Below are 11216 nucleotides of genomic sequence, written 5' to 3'. Positions count from 1 at the left end.
AGGGGAGGGGATGCTGAGCAATAAACCGGGAGAAGAAGGGGTGGCGGAGGGGGTGGGGGAGTCCTGGTTCTGAGGGTGCAGGACGGGGTCTGAAAGATGGGTCTAGCTTAATTCAGACTCCTGCACCCGGCAACGCCACGGGGGGGGGGGGGTGGTGGGAGAAGAAGCTGGGGGGGGGGAGGGTTGTGCTGTGTGTGTGTGTGTGTGTGCGCGCGTGTGTGTGCGCGTGTCTACAGGTAGCAGCGGCGGCGGCGGCGGCGGCGGCGGCGGGGACCGGAGCAGGGGACGATCTGCAGCCACCTCCCCGCCTGTGATTTTCGGAGGCGATTGCTCACTTAGCTGGCGGATCTTTACCCTCAGGAGATCTTCTCATCCTCTCCATTTCCACGCGTCTTAGGCGTCTTCCAGTTGCAAGTGTGTGTTTTGGGTATTTTATTAAATTTTTTTCTTCTCCCTCTAAATCTTCTCGGGAATTCTGCATATTGAAGCAGGTGGCTCCTGATAAATCTTTGGATATATTTGGCTTGCCAAGTTTTTCTCTTCCCGGTCCCCTCCCTCTCCAGAGGCATCTGTGGTGCTTTTCTTTTTGGATTTATATGCAGAAAACGTATATATGTTTATATACCGACCGCATAATATGTAAATACATATATGCGTGCCCAAGCGCTTGGTTTTCGTCTCTCTTCCCGACAAAGCGGAATGTTTCGGAGCCGATGGATAACGAGAACAGTATTAACATTCTTTTGAGCCTGTTTTTAAAAAAGGGGAGGGAGCGTGAAGAATTGTTTAACATTCGGCCATCGTTTGGCTGCACACTAAGCATCACGAAGTATTTATGGTTGCAGATCAGGTGCAAACGGGGCTTAGAGAGAAAGGTAAGGGAGCTTCCTGCGTCCGCCGACCTCAGGCGTTTATCTTAATCCCGGGGATTGCCGAGAACTTCCTACTTCCCTGCCTCTTTCTCCTCTTCCCCACCTTCCACCAACCCTGCCCTGCTCACTCTCTTAGGTACGCTTAACCCTTTTTCAGTTCCGATGGATTGGGGAGAGGGGGTGCTGAAGGTTTAATCGTCTGTTAGAGTTTAAATGCTTCTCTCTCTCTTTTCCCAGCCGAGTAACCGAGTTTCCCAATCCCCCTTTAGCTGTTTCAGGAAACCCATTTTGTCTTTTTGAAAAAGAACGCTACCTAGATAGCTGTTTTAAGCATCTCATGGTGCCAACCCCTCACCTCTTTCCTCTGACGAAAATAAAAGCAATAAAAAAAATAATGAACTTTAATGAACTGGGTGGTTTCTTTAGCACTGGGGTTCATGGAACCTCCCAAACGCTTATTTTCATTTAAAAACAAACCCATACCTCAGGGGGAGTCCACAGTGGAGGAAATTCAGCTTCCGTTTTTACATTAAGCCAATTCATTTTACTTGGAGGGTCATTTACCAGAGTTGAGCGAGATGGAGCGGAGTCTAGTGTAGGAAAAACTACACGATACTAAATTCCTTTTTCAGATCCACCCTTGACACCATGACCAGTCCCTGTTTAACTCCCTGCCCAGGGGACGCATTTTCAGACTCGACCTCTGGGGAGAGGTGGAAACTTGCCCTTACGTGTTTCTTCTCTCCCTTCAGCCTCCTTCCCCCTCCGCTCACCCTCGCTCGCCCCGGCAGTTTGCAAATTGCCCGTTTTGCCCACCCCAGTCAGTGGGTGTTTTCTGCTCTTCTCCTCTCCTGCCCCCCTCTGTCCTCTCTTCATTGGCGCTTTCGGAGCAGATGCATCTTGGCTCTTCTTGGGCTCACTCTCCCGCCTCTGCCCGCCCCGCCACCCCCAGCCCCCGCCCCGGCCCCCGCGCTCCCCACCTGCCCCAGCTCTCCTCGCTCCTCCTCCCCGCCTCCCCGCGGCGCCTTGACCCTTCAATCCCGAGTCCCGGCCGGCGGGTGGGGGGCGTCGTGTCGTGCGCCGACGACCCGGCGGCCGACGCCGCGCGGAGCTGGTGTGAGGAGACACCGCAGGAAAGGCGAGCCGTAGTCGGCGGACGCGAGGCCGGGAGAGCCCGTCCGAGCCGGAGGGAGCCGAGAAAAGGGAGAGGGCGAGTGTGAGGCGCGCACGCTTCCCGAGCTCGTGCGGACGAGTGCAGTCGCCTCCAACGCCTTAGAGCGGCGCCCCAGTCACTGCAGCTTTTCAGCCTAGAGCTGTGCCCAGGGACCACAGAGACCAAGAGCCAGGAAATCGGCCGAGAGGTACTAAAGAAATAAGGAAAAAAATACGAAAGAGCGGGGAGGGTTTGCTGGCGAGATGCGGAGGCTGAACAGATGGAGGAACAATGCCGCCTCCAAAAGAAATCCCTCGCCCAGAAGCCCTGGCGGAGGGCGGCGGAGCTGCCTTCAGCCCTCTGCTCTCCCCAGGCCTGGGGCTAGTTCAGGGGGTGGTTCCGCCTCTTAGTTTGACAGGGATAAGAAAGTTGCTCTTCCCCGCATTTCCTGAGAAGAGCCTTTCGGATCTGCGTGGTGCAAGTCAAGATGTCACTCCCTAGATCCCCCCGCGACGAGCAGCTAATAGATTATGCATATTGGGCAATAAAGTCCCCCAGGAGGACAAGGTAGTCCAAACATTTCAAACGTTCTCCCCTGGCTCCTGACCGTCCAGCACAGTGCTTTGTGAGTAGAAATGAAAAACCACCTGCAGTGAATTTAAAATTATTTTAGGTTGAGATTTTGAGTTGGGAATAATTTATTCCAGAGGAGGTTGTTAGCGTGTTATAGAGATGAGGGAAATCATGTGTCTAACATTCGATTCATTTGTGATTATTCTAAATTATGGGCAGTCGGCCTCCACAAAGGTATTATACTATTTCTTTTTCATTTCCAGGGCCATAGTGATACATGTAGGATTTAGGAAACATGAATTCAAATAGCAAACCCTGTATCTGTTACTCTGCATTTTATAGGTACTTAATATTCTCATTTTTCTTTTTCTTATAGTGAAAGTACAGTAGACTATTTTCGCTTAAATAAATTCTCATGCTGTGTATGAAAATTACAGGGTCCTAATGCATTTCTCCAAAATTAATTTTGCTTAATTACAAATAAGAACATAGATATAAAAATATCACTAAGGAAAGGTGTGGGTACGTGTGTTTGAGAGTAAAAGCTATAAAATGTCTCGGCATTTCAATCAGCCATTGCAACCTAGCAGAACACCAGCTTTTTAAATGAGCTCAGAAGCAATGGCCATGCACACATTTAAGATATTGAATGTTAAGTACAAAAACATTAAGTTTACTGTGCCCTTGGCAGAGAATGAATTTAAGGCTACCTGCACTGCTGAGTGATTGAATGATTTACAGAGAAAGTGGAAGTTAATCATTACTCAGGCCTTCTGATTACATGGTTTGATTAAAATAAGTAACTGTTTTCTGTAAGCCTGCTATTCTACAGTTAGTCTTTCCAATCCTCTTAACATAAGCAGAAATTGAAGGAGTCAATCTTTTAGCAGACTATCCTAGAGTTCCTGCAGTGTGGGGGTAAAGAAAAGCCTTCTTCAGTTCCCCTTCTTTTCACAGTCTCCCTTCCTTCACCCCCAGAGTACTTTCTGTCAGTCTTATCTCTATTCCCATGGTGTCATTTCATTTGTGAAAATTTTCTTATGTGTCTAGGTATAACATTTTCAAATCAAAATGTGTGACTTGTTTTGAAATTGACATTGGAATATACACTCATGGAAGGTAGGCAGAGAACTCCATTTGCTGCACATAGAGTGCATGAAGGCTTGGTGATTCTTTGCAGGGCTGAGTGAGTTCCCTGACTTCCTAAAGCCTCTTCCAACTCTGAACTTTTCATATTTTTTTCCACTTTTATTATTTTCACATGGCTATCCAGTGACAGGATCTACATCTTCCTTCAAATTTCCTTAAATTAGTTAAGATTTTTTAAAATAGGATAATTAAATAGCTGTAACTAGAGACTACAGATACAAATCTAAGCTCTCTGAGTTAAAAATTTTTTTTTGTTTCCATATAAGTTTTAATGTTATTGACAGCTTTGGGATAATATTAATGCAGATTTAGGTATGCTTGACAAATGCCTCTCTGGGTTGCCATGTGTTGAAACAAATAATTTTGAGTATTTTTAGCAAAGCATAGTAATCCTTTTTTAAAATTTTTATACAAAGGAATTACTTTATGAATTACCTAACATGCCAGTTTGTAGTTTTTGTAAGCAAAACACAATTGGAATTAACAGTAAGATTTGAAACCACAGCAGTTCAACAGTACACTTTTGCCACATTTTAAAGTATTTTGAAGTGAAGTTTGAAGCCAGAGTGTAAGTATGAAGATATGATTCCTCAGTTATATTTTAATTATTTGTAAATGGAATCACCCAAGTTCAGTTCACCAAACTTATTTTTTTTCCTAGAATGCAGGTCTGGTCTTGCAGATCTCTTGTTAACAATGGCTAATGTTCCTTATAGCATGGATGCTAATGTCCAGAATGCAGATGGCTTTTAATTCTTTGCACAATTTACTCCCCAACTTTACTTTTTAGGTTAAAATACCTTCCACCTAGAACTCCTCCCCACTTTCTTCTTTCCATTCACAAGACTGTAACTGGTTACATTCCCCAATACCACCCCATTTTATGCCTCTGTACTTGACTTATACTAATATTTCTCCATGGACTACTTTCCCACATCCCCTACCTGCCACACACACACACACACACACACACACCAAATGTAGGATAGGAGAACATTTTGTTTCCTTAGAGTGGCCTTTCCTCCACCATCCTGCTTCATTCCTGGATTCCGACATGAGCTCCCACAACACGTTTTTTATACCAGGAGTAGCCTGCCTTTTACACTTCCTGATGTTTGGCTTCCTCAGTTGATAGCAAGTTCCCATAGGTGAAAAGCCATACTTGATTTATCATTTTATTCAGAATGCTTAGACCCATGTATGAACATGAAATAAATAATTTGAAATTGATTGAAATTGTATTGATTGAATGATTGAAAAATGATTGAAATGATTGAAAACTGTATTCTTTAGAAGTCCATTTGGCTATGAGGTAACAGAAAACTTGGCTAACAGCAAATAAGGGTTTCTTTATTTCATATAATAAAAACTCAAGAAGACGGTTGTTTAAACATTTGGTGAAAGAATTAGACTTCTTTTATAATCTTGGTATTTTTCTTCTCATGGTCATAAGATTGCTGCTGTGCTTCTGGCATCATGTCTGCTTTCTAAAAGGCCCAAAGAAAGATAAAGAAAATACTCTAGGATTTTTCAACTGGCACTATTGTCATTTTGGGCCAGATAAACCTTTGTCTTCATTGGGGGGAAATTAGGATGTTTAGCAGTGTCTCTGGCTTCTACTCACTAGATGCCAGTGGCACACCCTACCCATCCAGTTTTGACAACCAAGAGTTATTTCAGACATTGCCAAATGCCCTTAGAGGTAAAATTGTCCTGGATTGGCAATGATTGCCCAAAGTCAGAGGAAGGTAATTCCCGGTTACTACTTCCTCTTTTTCTTTGCATTGTAGTGGTGGTGAGGATCTATTTGGTTTTTGCTTAATAAATGGTAGTGGACTCTTTATGTGATTGCTTAAGAAAGGAGGGAAGGAGGGACAAAGGGAGAGAGGGAGGAAGGAAGGAAGGAAAGAAAAAAAAGAAAAAAAGAAAAGGAAATGAAAGGAAAGAAAAGAAAAGAGGAACAAGGGGGAGAGGAAAAGGCCAAATGAAACTTCTCCTTGGGCAGTTTGTCTCTTTTTTTGTGATGCGGACATTCTTCCTGTAGACTTCCATTCTCATATCACTGCCAGAACTGTGTCAAATGGCTACTTCTAGGTACATGAGAGGTCAGAAACAATATTTTTAGTGTGGCATACCAGTACCTCAGAGAAAATCAGAATCTGAAAAAAGAAAGGGAAATGGATTTGTAGTTGGAAACTAGAAGTGTTTACCACTATGACAGAATAAATGAATATGGAAAATTCATCTAAATATTTTAAAAGGAGAAAAAGTAAAAAAAAAGGAAAGCAAACAATAATAAAAGAGGATAGACAAAATTTTTCACATGCTAAATATTTAACAAAATGACTTGGATAATACTGTGTTTTCTCCCTCTAGATGCTAATTTAGTTGGAAAATAAGTGGGCAGAATGGAGGCATTTTGCTCTTCCTAACATTGTGTGTGTGTGTGTGTGTGTGTGTGTGTGTGTGTGTGTGTGTCTGTGTGTGTGTGTGTGACAGCACTCCATCCCCTTCAATCTACTGAAGAAAGCAGTAAAGTTTGTTATTCATATTTATAAATTAGTGGTCAATAGTGAGAAATGTTGTCAGAGAAGATGAAAATGCAGATCTAGTGTTTTAATACAACTTTCTAATGCTTGTATTTGGAAGGCACATGCTAGTGATGGCATTAGATAAAATAATGGTTTCTTGTACAGCTATGTTAGCATGGGCTATAGTAGCTTTAAATTAGATTGCTCGGTTGTTTACCTCAGTGTGGTAAAGAAGTACTATTGGATATCATTATAGGGGAGAATTCTACCTTACAAAGATATATCAACATTGCTGTGATGGGCCAGTAATCTTGTCTGATTGATTACAATTTTTTTTCTGCTTCTTACCCTTGTTGTTCATTCTTTATGAGTCTTTTGAATGCCAACTTTTGCTCAATTTTATGTAGAATATAGAAATATAAAATATGGTGTCTATTAAGAAACTTTTGCCTTCAAGTAACAGAATAAAGTAAGCCAATTAAAGTCTTTAACAGTGAAGACATCTCACAAAACAAAGATTCTGGAGGTATACTGGTCCAGCTAACTCAGAAGTTCAAGGATGTCAGGATAAACTTTGCTGTTATTCTCTTGGCTCTCCATCTTGGGAAGAAGAAAACAATATGGCTGACTATCACAGAGCCAAACAGTCCTACTCAAAGCAAAGAGTTGCAGTCTTATGGAAATGAGAATATGGTTGATTGACTAAAACTATGACACATCCTACTCCTAAAATGATCACTGGCAAAGAGATAATGCATTGTGCATGATTGATTTTGGTTAATCATGGTCCTTCCCCTAGGGCTGAGGGGAGGTCTCCTTTCCCTGTGGACATGGCAAGGTCGTACTTAAAATCAGAGCTTTTGTTAACTGGGAGGAAGGAGGCAATAGCTGTAACCTTGGGTACCTAATAGGGTATTCCATAAACATCATGCTCTGTCTTCCTCAAACTTCTTATAATATGGAATGACTATATTGGAAAACACACACACACATTAACCAGTCTTTGAATCCATGAACATAAACTGAATACTTGGCTGCCTGCTTCTGATGTAGAATGATTCTTTCATCATGCTCCAGAGATTGAAAAAAATACTACCTGGAGAATCAGAAAATGTAGGAATGGGCCCTGGATAGAGGAATTACAAACACTAAATTATGCTACATTACATGTCTAAATACAAAACCCTATCTTTTCAACTTATGCCTTCATTATATAATATAGCCGTAGTTAAATCAAAGCATTTCCTCTTCTACTAAATAGATTATCTGTGTTTGTCACATGATCTTATAATCATAATTCAGGAATAATGAGAGAAATAACTGAATCCTTTGCCAATTATTCTCATGATGAAGGACTTGATATTAGTTATGCCCAAATTAAAACTACCCTGCTGCTTTTGATAACTGTTTACTTGGAGGGCCTAGGGGAGGGTTTTCAGTCTACATGCCAGGGAGTTATCTCTCTCAATGAACATTATGAGTCTTTTTTTTTTAAACAAAGAAAGCTTTATTTTCATTCTTTTGTCTGACTTCATGGAAGGATAGAGTCAATTTTGTGTTCAGTTGAAAAGGGGTTCTTAACCATCTCCTTCTAGCCTGCTTTATTATTTGAATCTATTTTTTTAACTTAAACTTTGCTCTAAGATTTTATTGTATTTTGGCTTTTTATCATAAATAATTTGTGATTCAAATTTTTTCTGAAAGAGGAAGAATACATGTATATGTGCATGTACAAACAAGTGCTGTCATATATCACTCAGTAAGTGTCTTCTCCTGAATGAATACATGTTCAGAAATTAGACAATATTGTGTGCAATAAAGTGCTGAATTATGCTTCCATTAGCATGTGCAATAGGATTTCAGGGAAAGGAGATACCAGCAGTGCTTGAATCATTTTGATAAACATTGTAGTTTACAGCTTGATGGTAAACTAAGGCAGGGTAGGTGGAGAAAGTGTAAAAAAGTTGAACTCATCGTACGTATTTTGCTCTGTGGTCATATAGAAATGGGTTTTCAACTTTTCTTTCCTCTGTAGCATAAGAATTTCTACTATCTCATTCCTATCTAATAACTTTCTCCCTAATAAAAATGGTCAAATAAGCTTTAACACCAAAGCCACCATGTAAAAGAACCATGAGCAAGAAAAGAATGGATTTGATCTCTCTGTCTTTGTTTTAACACAAATGTTGTGATGGCCAATGGCTATCTATCTCCTGAGTTAACTATCAGCATTTTAGAATGAATGCATTTTCAGCATCTCATCTTTCCATTGCCAGTGCTCTATTTTTGGGCTCCATGCCTGAAGCCGTTTGTGCCACAGCAACCACCTCTGACCTGGGCTGCTCACCTCCAGGTGAGCTATTATTTGAATCAAACTTAAAATCATAATTAGTAACTCCATCTGTGTTTACGGGCAGAAACAGATGCTTCTCCTTTTTGTTTTAATAGAAGGTATGTTTAAAAATGGAACCATAGTGAAATTTTGTTCTAAACAGATCCACGTTTTAGTGGGCACTCTTGTATCAAATGAAAACCACCAAGAGAACATGTTTTCTAAGCATCTGACATTCTCTTGTCTAGACCCAGGCAGTATCTCATACTTTGACAAATCCCCTGTGAAATAATTATGGTGCACAGAATTGACCTCAGATATTGCAAGTTCCTAAAGCTTCTCTCAGGGAATAAAATGGTTAATTATATAATGAATATACTATGTTTCATCAAAACTGAGGAACACCTGATTACAGGACACATTCTTATTTTAAGTACACCTTTGAAAGAAGAAACATCTCAAATCATTACACAGTTCTTTCCTACCACTTAGAATTTTTATTTTATACTTTTATAAGACCAACCTAAATTAAACAGATGTATAGTTTTATACTATATCAGTCTTGTAAATACATAAGAAGCATAATATTAATAAATACATTGGTTTAAGAATTAAAGAAAATTTGTTCTATTTAGATCCTCACTCTTCTGAATCTTTTTTTTTCTTTTGACTCAGAGGTATCCATATCTATGTTTTTTTCTGATGATAGTCTCTGTGTTTGGTGGTATGCTATTTCTTAAGAGTGCTCCATGATTATCTTCAGCATTTCATTCCAAGCAGCTGATACCTTCTGAAAAGTTTGATGCTGGTGTTCTGTTGATCCTACTAGAAGGTGACAACTGAGAATTTTCAGATGACAACCAGATCTCATACTTATTTCTTAAATTGTCTTGAAATGTCAGAAGTCGTGGCTGTCTGTTTATGGCAAGAGGAACACAACCAATTTTTACACACAAAGCCAATGACACCTGTGCCTCCACTACTGCTTGGCTATAGGAATTCTAAAATGCATCCTGATTTCAAAGATGTTAAAGGTTACAAAAAATGTGTCAGAATCAATGAAATGTGCCAACTTTAATGCTACATCTGTCCTCATTTTTTAAGGGAGCTAATGCAGTAATGATTATTAATTAACCAACTAATTAATCTCTAAGCATTTGGATATGAGAGATAACTACATAATTCTTAGAATGATTGAATCTAATTCTATCCCCTTTTATTCTCTACTTATCCTCCCAGCTTGTATTATATAAAACAGAGCTAGTCTTCCAAAGAGAGAATTGTAGGATAAAAAAAGCACAAACTAGGAATCAAGAAGCCTATGTTTGTAGAGTGGACTCTTACTAACTGTCACTTCCTATAATTCATGTAAGCTCTCTGGGCCTCAGTTTCTATGTTTAAAATGTACAGTTAGACTAATTGAAATTAATGTGTCTTTTGGCTCTCATAACTGTTTGGGGTAAAGACAATCAGTAATAAAGAATGTTTATAATAATAATATATGATTAAGCTGGTATTATATAAACATGTAATGATAAGTGTTCCTTTAAACTAGTAAGTTTCATATATATAATAGATATTATATAGCCTTAAGATTTATTGTATAGCTTTAAGATTTTACAGTTTCTGGAGGTTTACATATATCTTGTTTGCTCTCTAAAACAACTATAAGCAATACAGAAGTTTCAAGAGAACAGTTAGGATTTAGGACCCTTCTCCTCAAATATACTGGATGAAAAAGATTACTGAATATACCAAAGCCAAATAAAGAGTGAAAAAGTGGGAAGAGGCAAGGAGAAAATGCATTTTATACCAAGAACAAAGAAAACTTACACAAGGAATTAACTATCACTATATATAAATATTCCGCTTAAAAAAGAAAGTCATCAGAGGGCGCCTGGGTGGCTCAGTTGGCTAAGCATCTGACTTCAGCCCAGGTCATGATCTCACAACTCCTGAGTTCAAGCCCCGCGTCAGGCTCTGGACTGACGGCTCAGAGCCTGGAGCCTACTTGGAATTCTGTGTCTCCCTCTCTCTGCCCCTCCACAGCTCATGCTCTGTCTCTCTCTCCCTCTCAAAAATAAATAAACATTAAAAAAAAAAAGAGAGAGAAAGAGTCATCAGTAAAAAGCAAGAGGAAATTGGCAGGTAAAAATGAATTTTACTTTTTTTTTGTTTTATCATTACTCAACTGCATACCACTGATTAAAAAAATATGAATAAAAGAAAGAGTAGTCTTGGGTTGGATCAGTCAGATGCTACTATTTGTGGAAATATCTTGACAGTTCTTACTGTGCAATTGCACAGGCGACAGTGTTTGTTCTCTGTATTGTATTTGAAAATTGCCACTGCTCCTAAGTGGTCAGAAAGCTGGGTACTTACTTTCTGATGACTAACAAGCTCTGCAGAGGTATGCCACTCTCCTTTCTCTCATTGTAGTATAGTCACCACAAAGAAAACACTGTGGCCTCTCACCTATCTTTTTGGCCGTAAAAGTAAGTTGATTTCTAGAGCATGAAGAAAACCCTTTATTTTGACGAGATATTCTTGAAGCTCCCATTTCATACAAGTATAGAATGCATAATATTGCTGCAAAGAAGTAGATT

At 39.9% G+C, this 11216-nt stretch overlaps 1 protein-coding gene across 3 annotated transcripts in view; it reads left to right on the top strand.

Moving 5' to 3' along the window:
* Nucleotides 1–257: 257 nt before the first annotated feature.
* The window catches only part of NLGN1 (neuroligin 1), an 838543-nt gene continuing 827584 nt past the window's right edge, over nucleotides 258–11216 (top strand). Inside the window, exon 1 of one of the 3 annotated variants that reach the window (XM_019840094.3) lies at nucleotides 258–414. The gene's annotated coding sequence lies outside the window, so the exon portion shown is untranslated. Of the gene's footprint in view, nucleotides 876–1886; nucleotides 2234–11216 lie in introns of those variants that run through there. The other 2 variants (XM_019840092.3, XM_019840093.3) reach the window with 2 other exon arrangements.

Source organism: Felis catus, chromosome C2 (genome assembly GCF_018350175.1).
Source record: "Felis catus isolate Fca126 chromosome C2, F.catus_Fca126_mat1.0, whole genome shotgun sequence".
Classification (NCBI taxonomy): domain Eukaryota; kingdom Metazoa; phylum Chordata; class Mammalia; order Carnivora; family Felidae; genus Felis; species Felis catus.
The sequence above is the reverse complement of the archived record's forward strand: the minus strand, read 5'-3'. Positions and strand labels throughout refer to the sequence as shown.